Source organism: Cupressus sempervirens, chromosome 2 (genome assembly GCF_028749045.1).
Source record: "Cupressus sempervirens isolate cs-2001-9-10 chromosome 2, ASM2874904v1, whole genome shotgun sequence".
In the NCBI taxonomy this organism is placed as follows: domain Eukaryota; kingdom Viridiplantae; phylum Streptophyta; class Pinopsida; order Cupressales; family Cupressaceae; genus Cupressus; species Cupressus sempervirens.
Window position 1 is genome coordinate 82,903,657 of NC_143119.1, and position 17,337 is coordinate 82,920,993.

General features: G+C 31.3%; 1 protein-coding gene across 1 annotated transcript in view; it reads right to left on the reverse strand.

The window, feature by feature from the left end:
• Positions 1–963: 963 nt before the first annotated feature.
• The window catches only part of LOC149571147 (uncharacterized), a 53,117-nt gene continuing 36,743 nt past the window's right edge, over positions 964–17,337 (reverse strand). Inside the window, exon 2 of the mRNA XM_089812719.1 lies at positions 964–1,257. The gene's annotated coding sequence lies outside the window, so the exon portion shown is untranslated. The remainder of the gene's footprint in view (positions 1,258–17,337) is intronic.

Consider the following 17,337-nt stretch of genomic DNA (forward strand, 5'->3'; position numbering starts at 1 on the left):
AGTATTGTGTGTATCTTTTTCTCGTCCCCATATCAAACCCCATTTCATTAAATATTTCACATCTTTCTGATCTCTTTTGTCCTGCTAAACTTGGTGACTAAAGAGTACTTTAGGGGAAGATCCTCTTGCCTCAATAATAATATTATCATATTTATTTAGAGAAAAAAACCAATTAGGATAATTGACACTTGAAGAATCACAAAAGTGTTTATGAAATATTTGCAGAATTCTTACAGCCTTTCAATTTTTAACAGAATTTTTGTTCTGCTTCCGCAATTTAAAATTTTTGGTAAAAAAAAAAAGTTTGGAAGAATATGAAATGATGTTGAGATATTAAAAGACTATTTTTTATTAAAATTAGAGTGACATAAATGTCATGGAAATGATAAGATTTTAAAGTTTAAATTATAGTTTTGTTTCTTATAATAAATTTGATCCAAACAACTTATGAATTATCATGACATTTGATTTCTATTAGAAATATTTTACTTGGCATCTATATCACTAGTGGAAAAGGAATCCTTGCAAAAAAAAAGTTGTAATGAGAAACTTTATTTTAAACTACAATCTCCAATTCAACAACACAACGACAAAAACTAGACGCATTGTGTCCTTGTTATTTTGGTCATTATACCACTAAGATATTAAAGTTTTTTGTATGAAATGTGAAAGGCTTTTAGTATATTTCTCAAATCATATTACTTCTTATATAATACTCAATATTTTTACTAATGAACAAACACAATTTTCACTTTTAAAAATGATATAGAAAATTTTACTTTGAACCTAAAAAAGATCCATAAATTATTTGACAACATTCACAATTTTTTATTATTGAAAAACAATTACTTTTTAAGTCTAAAATATTAAAAAGAAATCAATTCAATTTTTCTATATATACAATTTAATAGCATTACTTTTAACTCTGTTAATTCTGAAGTTAAAATCTAAAGCTCTTGTGAATTACATTAATAAGTTCGCACTAAATTAATTCAATTAAAAATAATATGTAACTATAAGATCCAAAAGAGTTAAATAATTTTGAATTTACATCTCATATATAAGGAATTTTTAGACATATATTCATAACCCAACAATCTTTTAGACCCACACCAATCAATTAGGCGAACCAGGTTCTTTTTGATGAATTCTTGTGATCAACTTTACTTTCCTACTAAATTTTACTAAATTTTGGATCACCTTGACTGGCTCTCTTAGTTTCTTGATTGCCACAATTGATCCATCTTGAAGGGTTCCCTACATAAGAAACAAATGAGTCAATGCTTTATAATTTTCTTATATAAAAAGAGTAGTTGGTCAAATGATAATTATTGAGATGATTTTATTCTTATATATAAGGATATATAATTAGAACATAATTTCAATACCTTTCATTTTGTAAGTAATATTTTTATCTAAATATAATAAATTCTAAAGATATCATTCATATTCTTAAAATAATTCTTATGATTCACTTTTAATATACAATTAATATTTTGAGAAAATTTAGATAGAAAAATATTATTTCATCGAATAAATTATGTCAAATCCTCCACGATTGAGCTTATGATTAAAATTGTTCAATCAAAATAAAAGAATGAAATTAAAAAATATAAAATTTATTAAAAAATATAAAAAATAAATTTTATAATGTATCAATTTGAAAGAATTTCATACCTATATCAAGTTTAGTTCTCTCTTTAGATTAGGTGGTTTTTCTTCTTTCTAAAATGTAGATACATTTGCTTATGACAAATGACCAGCAAAATTAATAATATGATAACAACTACTAATGTTACCACAACAACTATCAAGCTAATTGCACTAACTTTTATCAATGGTTATAATAATGATAATAATTTTTTTATGATAAATGTATATAATTTATTATTATTTTAAATTTTTGTTATTTGAAGTTTGAGTGACATTACAAATATATAATTATATTCATTAAAATTATATTGAATAAATAAATCTATTGTTGTTATACATAGAATTTTATTATATATTATTGTTATATTTTTAATAATATTAAAATATATTATTATATAACCTATATATGATATAATGATTTTATTTAATATATCGAAATAAAATTATATATATATATATATATATATATAGACATTTTCTAATACAATTTATAATTTATAATTTCTTTGTATAATATAATTTAAAACTATTTACTAATGGCAAGTACAAGCCACTTGTTTCATCTCTAAATGAGTTAAATGAATCTAGGTTTGTCCATAAAGACACCTTACCATGCAATTTGAAATGTTTTATACTTAAATTTAGATCATAACATTCATTAATTAGTCAAGAGGCTCTTCAGATCCCCTAAATCTATAAGAAACTATAGTTTTGAATAATATTTACTTTTTATTTTTTGGATTTCAACATGTTAAATAACTAATTTGATATAATGACATTGCAACTATTTTCTATTATTAGACGACATGAAACCTAAGTTGATTCCCTAATTCTTTAATTCTTGGATTGATTGAACGCTACAAATTTTCCATTTATATTCGCAGGAAATTTATTTATTTCATTTTGTAATTAATTATCATTTGTACATTGTTTCCTTTTTATTTCTCTATTAAATTTTTTAAAGAATTGGTTCTTCAATTTGGTTTAAGAAGCACCAAGAGAAAGGAATCTTGTCAAATGTTTGCCGATGAAGCACTATTAGGAAAAAATTTAGCCAAAAATTATATGGGGCTCTTCTTTCTTAGCATGGTGGAAAGCAAGAAGAACAAACTCTGGATTGTCAAAAATAGTCAACACCAAAAAACCTCTAGGTTCCACTATAAATTTAAAATATTGTGTGAACATCCTTTGTAATCGTGGTTGACTTGACATGAATCGTAGGAATGAGAATGTTCCTATATACAGTGGACCCCAAAATCACAAAATATGAAATAATTTTCTCCGTACACTGATTGTTATGGCTATTGGTTTTGGCATTGTATTTGAATTTTATATCATTGAATTTATGGAAGGATGCATTTACTACTTCTTATACTTGTCTTAGTTTTATTAATCTTCAAATTATCTTATTGTGAAAATTAGAATGGAAATTTATTGATTGGTGTGCTTGAACATGTGTTAGACTTGACAAAATAGAACCTAGACTGCATAACCACTACCCTAATCACTTAGCCACTACCCTAATCACTGAACATAGTCTTCCTTATATTCTTTGAACATAGTCTTCCTTATATTCTTTAATCACTATGGTTTTGAAATCATAGAATCTCAACTCAATTTTTACTTGAGTTTGCACATAATGGAAAATTAAACTACTAAATGTGCAAAATTGTTTAAAACTATAACCCTTGTAAGTATACTTATATGTTTTTCAAACAATGTTTGTGCAGTATTGTTTTCCAAATAAAATCTATAGAACATGACTGAAATATGTAATTTTGGGATTCTTTTAATTTATCTATGTTCGATAGTCATTTATATCTAACAAGAAAGATGCTACACCTTGTAAGGATTCATAATTAAACATATTGTTTGTTGTGCATGCAACTTGTCGCTCAACATGTATTTAATATAGGGTTTATTTAATTCGTAGCTTACTAGGCCAACTTTTTGCTTAGTTGGGTATAAGTAGGGGATCTTGTGGCATCTTTAGTCATTGGTTTCATCCAACTTGGAGAAGAGGATGTCACAGAAGAGAAAATTTTGAGGAGGGCTAGTAGCCGAGGCTTGGGAAACAAGGAGATTGCTTGGTGGGCTTGCAAGCATAAGTTGAGATCTTTCCTTGGAGGTTTCTACCAGAGTGTGGATCTAGAATAGCTAGTGTTTGGGTTGGATCTGAAGGGTTCTTGCAGAACTATTACTTTCTTTTTATTTGGTCGTAACCAGGAAGGCCTTATAGCCTAGCAGATTGCATGTAATCAATTATTTTATGAATAACGAGTTGTGATTTAGTATCACATCTTGCATTGTTGTGGTGTTTCCATTGTGTGGTTATTTCCTGGGGACTAGGAAATCTCTTTTAGGTATTATCTTTCCTTGCACTGAATCAGATGATATCAGAGTGAAGGTTTTCCTAAGTGTGTAGACTGAGCACCGAAGTTGAGGCAGTTTGCACTAGCACTTGGATAAAGGTTGGGAGAGAAGGTTGATCTTGTGGAGCTGATTGATCTTCTAGATTTGTGGATTTATTTCATTGGGTTTATGAAAACATTGGAAGATGTCTACAAGAAGATTGGACCCTAGGTAAATTGATGATTTTAGTGATTTTATGGAAGAAAGGATCTCTAAGAAGGTTAAAATATATTTTACATCTAAACTAGAGGAGGTTAAAGCCAATTTCAAATCTAAGATGGCATTGGTGAAGAGTAATATGATCGTTGAGATCGAAATTCCTATAGGTAGTGTTCCTCAACATGTGGGTAGTGAAGATGGTTAAGAGGAAGTTGTTGAAGACTGAGAAGTTTTTTTATCAAGTGGTGAGGACATAATTGATCATGTGGAGAGACCTATGGGAAATAGAGTTGGTCAGTTTGCTATACTTGGATCTCAATTAAAGCTAAAGCATAAGATGTAGGTTTGTAATTTCTTAGGTACTTTGAATCCTAAAGACTTGATTGATTGGATTGGTGAATTGGAAGACTACTTTGAGTTAGAAGATATTGGAAATCTGCTCAGAGTAAGGTCAGCACAAACTAAGCTGAAGGGAAATGTTGCTCTTTGGTGGAAGGAGTTGCATAGAGATAGAGAGGAGGAAGGTGAAACAAAGATCACTAGATGAAGATTGATGATAACTAAGTTGAAGGCTACATTCATTCTTTTTGATTATGAACTTGAGTTCTTTAAGAGATTGCAAAATTTGAAGTAGAGGGATATGTCTATGAAAGATTATACTAAGGAGTTCTACGAGTTGATTGTTCAGTCTAGGCATAAAGAATTGTCAAAGGAGAAAGTAGTTTGGTACATTAATGGTTTGAGATTCAATATCCAAGATGAGGTTGGTACGTTGAAGATTGATTCAATTGATGATGCTTATCAATATGCCCTGAAGGCATAATATAAGTTGAAGAGAAAAAGTAAAAGTAGTTTCTAGGGGAAGGAGAAGTTAGACTACTTGGAAAAGGATAAATCAAGTGAAAAAGATGAATCAAAACATATTGGTCAGAAGAGGAGGATAGGAAGAGGTTATTTTAAGGGTACTTGTTTCAGATGTCATGAAGAGGAACATAGAGCTTATGAGTCTCTATAGAAGGCTAGTGATAGAAGAACTATTACTGTGAATGAGGCTCAAAACCCTACCAGTGAACCTAAGAAAGGAGAGAAGTTATTGGCTCAACAAGTACTAGTTGGTTAGAAGACACTAGAATCTTGTAAGAGTAATTTGTTTAGGACTCATTGTAAGTATAGTGGTAAAGTTTGAAATGTGATTGTCGATGGTGGTAGTAGTGATAACCTTGTTGTTGAGGAGATGGTTTAGAAACTTGGTTTAAAGAGAGTGGGACATCCTTGTCCTTATAGTATTGGGTGGTTGCAAGGTGAGCATGCTTTGGAAGTGAGGGAGCAGTGCTTGACTAATTTCCAAATTGGGCAGTATAAGGATCAAATGTTGTGTGATATTGTGGACATGGATAATTGTAATTTTTTTCTTAGTCAACCTTGGAAATATGATTGTAGGGCTATGCATGATTGTGTCAACAATGTGTTCACTATTAAGAATGGTGGTAGGAATCATTCCCTGATTCCTTTACAGAATGAAGAACTCGGTAAGAGTAACCTGAGTATTGGCATCTGAGTTGAGTTGAAGGATCATGAGAGGATTAGAGATTAGTGTGGAAAGAAGACTTGTAGCACATCAAGGATGGATGTGACAAAGTATAAAAGCAAGGGAAGGAGTGTACAAGTTGAGGAATTGTAGGATATGTATGTGAAGAACCAATTTGGCATTTATGTGTTGAATCCATAAGAAGTTCTTCTAGCTTTTGGGAACATGTTTTCAAACTTGAGGTGTCTAATGTAGGAGCATCCTTGGTTGGCTGAAAATCCTGCATGTTGCAGGGCTTTCGAGTTTTGGACTCAGTCACTAAAGGAGTGGTACTCAATTGTTATGCTCACTATAAGAAGGCCCTAAAACAATTCAATTACAATATAATCACTTGATCATACTTATGAATACTATTTGAAATTTCAATACTAACTATTATAAATAACAACTAAAACTATGCAAACTCTTCATACCTCAGTGAATGACTATAAACTAGCCATCGTGGAAGCAACTCCATGATTGATGGATTGGTGAAGATATGGAGGAGTTTCTGACATCAACAACTAAAAATCATATAATACAATTTACATATTTATCTATAGAATATAATATAATCTAACAAATCTAATTAACATGAAAAAGGGTACTTCTATGAAGCTCATATCATGCCTAGGCTTAGAGTACATTGTGAATGTCAATGGTCCAATAGAGAACTAATGCACATGGATTTATATTTTGTTGTCAATACTGCATATAATTAATTAATAAATAGATGTATTAATTAAAATAATTAAATTGATACATACCTATGGACTTATCCATGAGACATAAAATGGGATTAGAGAATTTGTGTTAGGGCCAATAATACTCTTACCTTGAATTTTGAACAATGTCAAGACAAAATAATTTATTAGTCATTCATTATACATATGAAATCTGATAAAATTAGTTAATTATAATTGTAAATATTTACTAGTGTGTCAATGCCAAATGTCTCAGTCAAGAAGTCGTCAATGACTAGCCCATCATCCACAATATCTCCAACATGACTGCCAAACATGCATGGCAATCAACATGATGTGCAGATGTGACCATAGTGAAAAGAAGGCACCTCCATAACTAATATATTGGTGCAATTGTTAGTGTAAATAATTAATTATTATTACACTTTACTTAAGTTTACTTAGGTTAATGCATTATTTTATTTAGACACCTAAGAGTATGTGTACACATATGAGTTGTTGTCTTGTTGACAACATAGGAGTTAACAACTCTAATTTAGCACATGGTATCGACAACATAGGAGTTTGCATAATCATTTGAGTTGTCATGTAGACAACATAGTTGTTCACACTCTAATTAAGCGTATGGTATCTACAACATCTTTTTACATGACACACCCATGTTAAGCTAATCCTCTCATCATCACACTAACTTCTGTGCTCAATGGAGGATAATCCACTCTTAATGGACATGTGCTTAGTTGTGAGACTTAACATTGTGTTGACTCCTAGTCATTCTAAAGGCCTTTATATTTAGGCACCCCTAGTGTGTATGTACATCAATTCAATCTCATATTTTTATTCTGATCATACTTTATTGGTCCATATTGTGCTAGTGCTTGAGCTTCTTGATCTTAGGTGATCTTTCCCTAAGGAAAATTCTTAGAACAATGAATGAGTGTTTGCATCAAAGCATTGATAGTCCCTAGTGTATCAGTCTCTACATGTTCCTTCATAAAAAAGGAAAAACAACATGCTCACCTTATGGCTTGACAATAGGTACCCTAACTATATTAGGGTCACAATGTGCCCATGACATCTCAAATGATCCCCAACCTCTATCCTAAGAATCTAACATGTCAGAATAATTGGGGATCTACCTAAGGACAAATTCACAATACAAATTTCTCAAGAAATACATTGGAAGCTCATGATTATTGTAGGGCAGGATATCAAAGATCATCCATCATCTATCCCAAAAATTTTTTTTAATATCATTATGGATGCACCAGTGGATGGGGAACCTTTTAATTGTAGTTCTAGCAATGTCTTATTCTCCTAGACTTTTAAATAACGCACATATATCATCTTTCATTATGTTCTTATTTTTTACATCTTCATAGGATAATTTGTTAGCATAATATATTTTTTGTTCTTCAATCTTAACATGCCAAATATTCCACTGACCACTAATAAAAGCTACCTAGATCACAATGGACTCAAGGGAGGATGCCAATTATTCTCTCATAAGATTATTTTTCCTATAATTTTTTAGCCTACCACTACTTCCTTCTAATTGAATTTTTCATCTTTCTATTTCATTCATTATATTGTCTTGGCTACCATGAGGAGGTCTTGCAATTAGTTGTTAGAATATATAGTCCACTGATATAATTGAGTTGGGGGGGGGGGGGGGGGGGGGGGGGGGGGTGAACCAATTATCCAACTAATGTCATCAATAACAACTTTAAATAATCTAAACCATATGAGTAATGTAAATTGAAACCACAACAAGGTACCCATACACAATAACACTAGATATGTTAACTAGGAAAACCCTTAATTAGAGGGAAAACCCTGGCCCACAAGATGATGTACTAATATAAATATTCCTTGTTAGAGAATAGACCCTGTTAGGAATATTTCACAACATTTAGTACATATGAGTCACTTTTAGGAGACTTTGAATCCTTGTTAAAAGATTCCAACCCTATTAGGATTTGTGCCAACCCTATTAAGAGTCATCAAAGATAAGACTAGAATGAACCCACTGTCCAAATAATCTATGTATTATTCCTTATAGAATAATATAACTTAATTATACTTCCTTCATCTATCTCTATCCTATCAACCAAACTTTTGCTCCTTCAAATCTTGTAACTAGATCATGAACTACACATCCAATAATCCCTTGGATCTCTTACACATATTTACTAAGAACTATGCTCCTTTTCACACTTCACACTTCTTACAATAATTTTTACACACATTAAAATAAAGGAAAAAAGTCTTTCCTTTATACCATATCTTCATAATAATCCTTTGAGTCAACCTTGAGGCTTTCCTAATTAATTAAAATAAGATAATTAATTAATTACAATTATAATAGCATTTTTGGCTCTCAGTCTATACAAAACTTCACATGTGTGATACTAAGGCTTGTGCACTCTCTAATGTCATCACTTGACTATCCTATGTCATTACCTAACTGTGCATCTCTTCATTACATCTCAGATGAAAGATAGCCAACAAACATCAGGAACTGCTTTCCCAATACTCTATCTCTGAACTCCTCTCTAAGTAAGGTAAAACTTCCATACATTTTCAACTCAATCTATGCACACTTAACCACGTCATCAAGACATTGTGATGTACATTTCCATAACTACACATGACTAGAAAATCAATCCATTGTGTGTATCATCAAGGTCTTCATCCTGCTATTCTACCAATCTTTACAGAAAAATGTTATATTGACATCAATGATAAAAAAAATTTATGAATGCAACATATCAATGCTCTCCGACATTTGTGGATACTCCCCAAATGTAGTATCATCAACATTCACGCTAATAGTCTCCCCCTTTGGCATTGATGGCAGCATAGATTAAAAAACATCCAAGTTCCAAGAATAACAAACAATGTTTTGTTGTTGTTGCTATGGACTAGCATCAATTGTCCACACACTAAAAGAAACTCAAAACAATAGCTGTATACTCCTTCTTAGATATCAATTATTTACTTTACACTAAACAATTCACAATACATTAGATGCACATTATTTCTTCCTTACATGAATCTTTCTAGATCTCTTTAAATAAGTATTACTCATACATACTCTCCCCTTGCCTTAGGAGATGTTTTTCATGCATATCTCTCCCCCATTGACATCAATGCCAAAGGTGTCAATCTCAATCTCAATTATTACATACCAATTTCTAATCAATTGCTCTAATTCATCAACCAACTCAACTATCCAAAGACATTGTTTAGTACTAAATAACAAGAGTCCTCAACGACTCGATACATACTAGATACTCCCTCATTGTCTAGTTCGGTCAAATAATAGTGCTCTGATAAAAATTGTTAGAAATAGATATACTAAGAGGGGGAGTGGGTGAATTAGTATCCTACAAACTTTTGCCCGTAGCTAAATATTTTTAATTACTTTATAAACTTGCATATGAAGGTAAACCAACAATATTGAACAGTAAATATAACCATGCACATAGATAACTCATAACACCATTATTTGTTAACTAGGGAAACTTGGCTAAGGGAAAATCTAGGTGGGGATGATACCCACTAAATAATTCACTAAACAATAGGATCCTATTAAGGATATTGACCCTATTAGAAGTCTATGAAGTACATATGGTGTTTTGAGTCACTGTTAGGAGACTAGGCCTTGTTAGAAGCCTCAACCTTGTTAGGAGTTGCTTCAACCCTATTAGGAGTTAGTAGAAAAAATATAATTTATGCAAGAAGATTCCACTACCCTAATATGCAATTATACAATTTAGTTCTTCACAAGAATAGATAAACATACAATACTTGTAGTGCGTTGTACTTCGCACTAGTTTTGATCATACATTAGAATTTGGATCACATAAGGCTTGCATATCTTATAGATCATTCACACAATCATTCACATATCACTTCACATCACACCTTATTGTGCAAGATAAGATTTCTAGTTATACCTTGCTTACATATTTAAAAATCTCTTCTTAGTCAGCCTTCATGTGTCCACACGCTTGACATAATATAAAATAATGTCCATAAAGTCAGCTCATCATAACTTAGTAATTATTTCATAACTCGAATGATTCCTAAGGCCGTACAATCAAAATCTATGTTGTGCTCTATTTTGCATTGTTGAATACCTGCATTGGTATTTTAATAATAACTCATGTCATACTATCCATAAACATCTTTATATTGACACACATCATCATGATACTATCATGAAGTTGTCCTTAATTATGCAAGAGCTAACCCTCAACAAGTCATCCCTACACTTAATATATGTTCATTGTAGTGTTGCAACCTATTTAACACTTAAACAATTTTCTATATCTAAATGCATAAATGAAATGTTGAATGTATTTTTCCATAAATGAAAATCATTAAGACATCTATCTGACCATATTGATATTAGAAATAGGGATTACTGAGAGGGGGGTGAATCAATAATCCACAAACTTTAGTTTCCAATTGGATATTATTTCTTACTTTAAACCATGCATAGCAAAGCAATAAGGTAATGTTGAACAGTAACAATAAAAATGCACAAAGATAACTCATAACGCCATATTTTGTTAACTAGGGAAACCCTAGCCAAGGGAAAACACCAGTGGGGATGGTACCCACTAAATAATATACTAATATATAAATTCCTTGTTAGAGGATGAACCTAGCTAGGAGTCAATGAGAAAATTCAATATAAGGAGTCCATGTTAGGAGACTTTGAATCCTTGTTAGGAGATTCCAACCCTATTAGGAGTTGAGGTACGGTAAATGCAAGATGAGATCACTACCCAAACATGCACTTCTAATTACAAGAAGAGCTTACTACCCAAACAAGTAATCAAACTTATAGAATATAGGTATTGTATCTTCTTTCTTGACTAATCTTTGATCTTCAATTTGATCTCCAATCACAAAATAGCTCATATAAAACTTGGCATATATCACTTTCACAAAAGTTTGCAAACAATCATAATTAAAACATAGCACGTGTAATCACACTTCTCATCACAAGATTTCCTTTGCATAAATATCATGTCTTTACACAAATTGCTGCTAGGTTAGCTAAGACTACAATCCAATTTTCTTAGACTAAACATCTAGAATGTCGGCCCTAATTGGAAAAGTAATTATCTTGTAAACAAAATCATTCTTTCCTTCAAGTCTATTATTTTGTTTCACTTTAAACATAATTATCGCTATTTTGTACAGTTTGTACTGACTTCTAAGGTTATACACATCATCACCAACATGTATACTATCTTCATCTAACTTCACTGGTCATAATATGATGTCAGCAACAAGTTATAAACAAAACAATATATTGTTGTAAACCAAATTCTATACTTAGACAATTTTTTGATTACCAAACACTAAGCATCTTTATTTCTGAGATTTCCTGTGAGTATGCACATCATGTGTTTCCATAAATGAAAACAATTGCATATCTCTATTAGCCAATTGTCAACAATCCCCCCCTTTGGCATTGATGGCAACAAAATAGGGAAAATTGCCTAAGTGGCAAAAACTTAACACAACAAAAATAAACATATAACATTACATCTATCACAATTTGTCCAAATTTACATATGCTCCCCATTAAAATATGTTTCACATTATGTACTTATAGTATTCTCCCATTTTTGACAATTCAAGTATTTCCAATTTTCTACTTTCCAATTCTCTGCAACTACTCCCCCTTTGACATCAATGACAAAGGTCAAAATGTCATAAATTTGTTCAAAACTATCAAAAATGCTATCCTTCCGTATGCCAATAGGATCTTCATGAAATCATCAAATTTTTCCTTTAGACTATCCATACCCTTAGTACATGTCTCCTTGGTGGATTTAGTTGAGATGAGAATTGCACATAGAGCATATGATGCAATCTCAATTGCATTACAATCTTAATACAAAAAGTTAGAATATGTGTCCTTGGCCTTGACACATTCCTCCAATTGTTTATCAAAAAAAGACATCTTTAGAGCAATAGACTCTCCAAAATATAATATCCTCTTCAAGATGTGTTCCCTCTAAAGTTCTAGTTCCTCAATATCACTATGAATACTAGTCACTTGTCCTTCAAAATATCAACTTTGCAAGATAGATGTTGGATCTATCTAGATAAAGCCTCTAGCTCATTGATCTTTCTTTCTGTTTGACTGTTGATTTCCTTGGTCAGCTTGTATGATAAGGTACACTTGCTATATAATGTTTTCCCATCATGTTGACATTACCAAAGTTTCTTGATAAAAGTATCAAGATTAACCAAATCATTATTGATGTTCTAATAGATGGTGCTAAACAAGTTAGCATCATGTGAGATTTGTGTCTTTTCCTTTTCCCTAGTTAGTAAAATCTTCATCAAATTATTTTAGCACTACTTGTGTCCTCTATTCAAGATCTAATTCGGTGTGCTGCACTACCAAAGTACTATGCATTCTATCAGTAACTTCCATCAAGGTTTTCTATAAGCTCTTTACTGTTCTATTTTTCTATATAAGCTTTGATAGGGATAAGATCAAATCAATTTTATCATCATCATCAGTAGCTAAATTGGCAAGAGAGAGTAGAGTAGATGAAATAGATTGTTTAGTGTCATCCTCCCTTTGTTTCTTAGCTACTTCTTTTATTATTCACTCTTCTTCCTCTTTCTTTTCTCTTTCCTCTCTTTCCTTTTCTGTCTTCTCTTCCAATCTCTTCTTCTCATTTTCCTCTATTTTTCTTTCTCATTTCTTCTTCTGCTATTATCTTCTTTTCCTCCTCTTCATTTGTTCTCTTGTCATCCTCAAGAAATTTCTACTTGGCCTTATCTATTTTCTTTTTCTCTTCTTCCAAGTAACCTATTTTCCTCTACTATTTGTCTTAGTTTGTCTTCAATATCCTCGTTATCAAGTTCATTAAGTTCACAATCCTCAGAAGGATTGGTATCATCAATATTAATGGTAACAATTGTTTGATCAATTTTCATATTGTCACCACTTATTGACACTTCTGGGGTTCTAGGTGCTAGAGGAGATGTTGTCTTTGACTCTGTCAACATTTGATTGATTGTTTTCATAGTCTCACTTCTTAGTTTATCTTTTTCTCCAACCATTACAAGAAATGGTCTCACTTTATTTCTCAACTATGGTCCAAGATTATTCAACAATATTTTAATCTCTTCTTCATCATCAGTCTTGCAAATAGTTCTAAGCATAGACTTTTGAAGTTCTAGATCATCTTCTCTTGCAAGTGCCTTCTTCTCTATGAGTCTATCATGGACTTTCTAGTTTACTACACACTCAAAATCCTTTAATTTCAGATAGTTTGCTATAATATATGTCATAGTAGAGATGTCAATCTGATCCTTCTCAAAACTATTATTAAAATCATAAAATTTGTTCATTTGAACAAAGTTACCTTCATTAGCAATAGCTATATTTATCTTCTCTATCTTTGGCTTCTAGGGTTGGTGAGCTTTTCCTATTGATTGCTTTGACAATGTTGCTTTCTTTTCTTTCTTATCCTCATGTTCTTCTTCCTCTTCATCAGTGGACAAAAATATTGTCAACAATGTTTTTTGTCTTTTTCCTAGTTTGGTGGATGGTTGTTTTACCCTTTGTCTTAGTAGTCACTACTTCCACCAATCTTTTATATTTTCTCTTAGGCTCGCTAGGATGCACATCTGGCACTGTTGCATATAGAATGCTTTGTTTTGAAGATGATTCTACAACATCTACCAATAAAAGTTTCACATTCAGTATACCTTTCTTCATAGTTTTCCTTATAGCTTGTGACTCACTCTCAATCATTTTGGCCTTAGATAGTGCTTTCTTCATAATAGATTCTATTTTATTATGTAATGCCTCCTCCAAGGTTGCATGATGAGCTGACTAGGTAATCTCATCATAGGTACCAAATTTGTATTATGCATTATTTTTCTCTGACTTTAATCATAGATCAATATAACTAACTCTTGTATTATCATTCAGTTCATAACCTAAGGGATCAAGAAATGTTTCCCAAGGTTCCACTGCTTGAATATAGGTGAAATATGTATCAACCAAAACATAAATGTCTTCTTTAAACCTATCTAAAATTGTAGGTGCAATGTTGAATCTCTTTTTCATTTCATTTTAAAATGTTCTCATTATCAAGTTGCCACTGTCCAATATCTTATCTGCAAGATTCCTTCTGCATACTTTTGTAATCTTTTCCATTATACATATTTCATGGCTCATTATGTCTATGACTGATAAATAAAGAATTTTTTTAAGCACATGAAAGAATATGTGATTGATCAATGACTGAAATCTAAACACACCATTCTTTGTCCTCTTGATATTTTCTAGGTTTTCTAAGAGTTGCATTCTCAGAATTTCACTAAGATTCACTCATTCCTTCTCTATGTGTATCTTATAAGCTACATAGATGAATCCCACTAAAATTTCATCAATCTCTAAACTTGCAGATATAGAATAGGTAATGATTCTACTCAAAAATCCTACATCATCTTGTTTGATGGAGCTAATCACTATAGTCTTTCTATTATACACTGCTTTAGTATAACTCTCAACTTTCTTCTTGGCCATTTTCTCACCTATAGGTACACTGCCTTATTTACTATGACTAGTTACCTCATGAATAAGGTTGGCAAAAATATCAATTACATTGTCTTACATCCATAGTTTTCCATCACGTATCCTACTTAATATGATTTGTGTCCACTTATCTATGTCTAAATCACGATATAGATGATATTTATACAGGTCTAGTTCCTTTAGATGTTAAAATTTGGGCTTCATAGTCTTTTCATGATTGAAAAATAATTCCATATCTATGTTCATGTATTCACTTCCAATAGACTCAAACTTATTATTCAAATAACTTCCTACATCTTCAAGATATACTATGTTGTTAACAGAGATAGATAACACTGAGTTAGGGTTTCCTTCAATAGGTTTCATAGAGACAACCTTCAACTTAGGTATATCCTCATTCTCAAAATTGTGCACTACTAACATATCCATGATTCTATCAAATATGAACTTTTATCGAACAAATTTATAGAAAAATGATAAAATACCTCTTTCCAAAAATAGGGTTTACTTCAAAATCTCCTGAACAAGTCACTTCTGAGTGCTCTTAACTTCATATGAATTCACAATGAGATGAAAATCAATTATTTACTCCATTTATTCCATCAAATTGAACTTGCATTAATTGCATACTTTGTAAACACGAAAAAGTTGTCAAAAATGTTTTGTAATCAAATAACTACTCGAGATCATTTGTCCAATCTTCAAATGCCACCTGAGTTTTTCCATAGCTATTTTCTATCATGAAAAAACTCTACTAAACTTCACATCATGAAATTCATTGCAAAAACATATTTTTCATCTTCTATTATAGATTTAAATATTTTGTAATACTAGTGACTTTGAATTCCTTCATAACTTATTTAGATAAGCTCCAAATTACAAGTGAGCTTAGGTATCATCTAAACATAACTAAATACACCTTTTCCCAACTTCTCTACCTCTAGTTCCATCTCTAGATGAAGTTCTCAAATTCTAATGATGTGAACAAGCTTAATTCAACTTAGTTGAATCAAACTCAACAACTGACTTTGATCTTCTTGTATCATCATCATCTAGCTTTTCTTTTGAGATATCTACTCCTTTCACAAATTCCTCATTAAGTTCTTCTCAAAGTTCACCAACAATGTTTCTATGTTCCTCATTGTCTCTATTAGTTTTAGAGTTCCTTTCATGGTTCCTTCTGTCATTTCCAACATTTATTCCATCATTCCTTTTGTTTCTAAATTTTTTGTCCATTCTATAGTAGTTTGTTGTATGTCCAAAGTTATTGCATAACTAACATACTGGTGCTCCAATTCTAAGATCTGTTGATCATCAAGTGCATGACAATTCTAAGCAATGTGTCCTAAGTTGTTACACTTATAACACATGATTTGTGTTCTATCTTCATAAGATCTTCCTTCTCTTGATGTCTTTTTCATTAGATTTTCTATCTATAAGGTTATTATTTCTACACATTCTACTATTCCTTGTATCATTATCATACTTGGGTTTCCTACAATCAATTGCATTATGACCCATACCATGACAATTATGAAAATAAAAGTCCTTAACATGATTAAATGACTTATTACTACAATCTCTTTTCATATGACTTATTTCACTACATAAAAAGCACTTACCTCTAAATTCATACCTAGTTTCTTTAGGAGATTAAACTTTGGTTCATTCAAAATTTCAATTTCCTTGTTTTGCTCTTTAGAAGATTGACTAAATTCAATCTTATCATCAGATTTCATATCTGATCTAATCTCAAGTTTTTTTGGAGACATGTTAATTTGATAACCAAGACCAGTCTTATCATAAGTAGGTCTCTGTATTGACATTGAATTGTCACGCTTTTCTCTAGTAGAATAAACCTTCTCAAGTTGTTGCTTACACTAAGTTAATTCACCTTTCACAATAGTATTATACTTATGTAGTTCTTTGTGATCTTCTTTTAATGTTTCAAACTCAGATGTTTTCTTTGCTAGATGTGCTCTCATATCTATATTTTTAGTCTTCAAATCAAATTCAATTTTGCTAGGAGCATTTCTCAAAGTCAACTTCATATTTGTAATCTTCAATTAATTCTTCAAGATCTCATATTCTATCTTCAACTTTGAATAATCATCATCACTAGTTCTAGATTTAGTAGATTCTAGCTTGGATTTGAGATGTTCAATCTTTTCCTTCAATTGACCAATGTATACTTTGAAGTCTTCATAGCTATCTTTCAACTTATCTCTTTCTTTAGTAACGAGATCAAT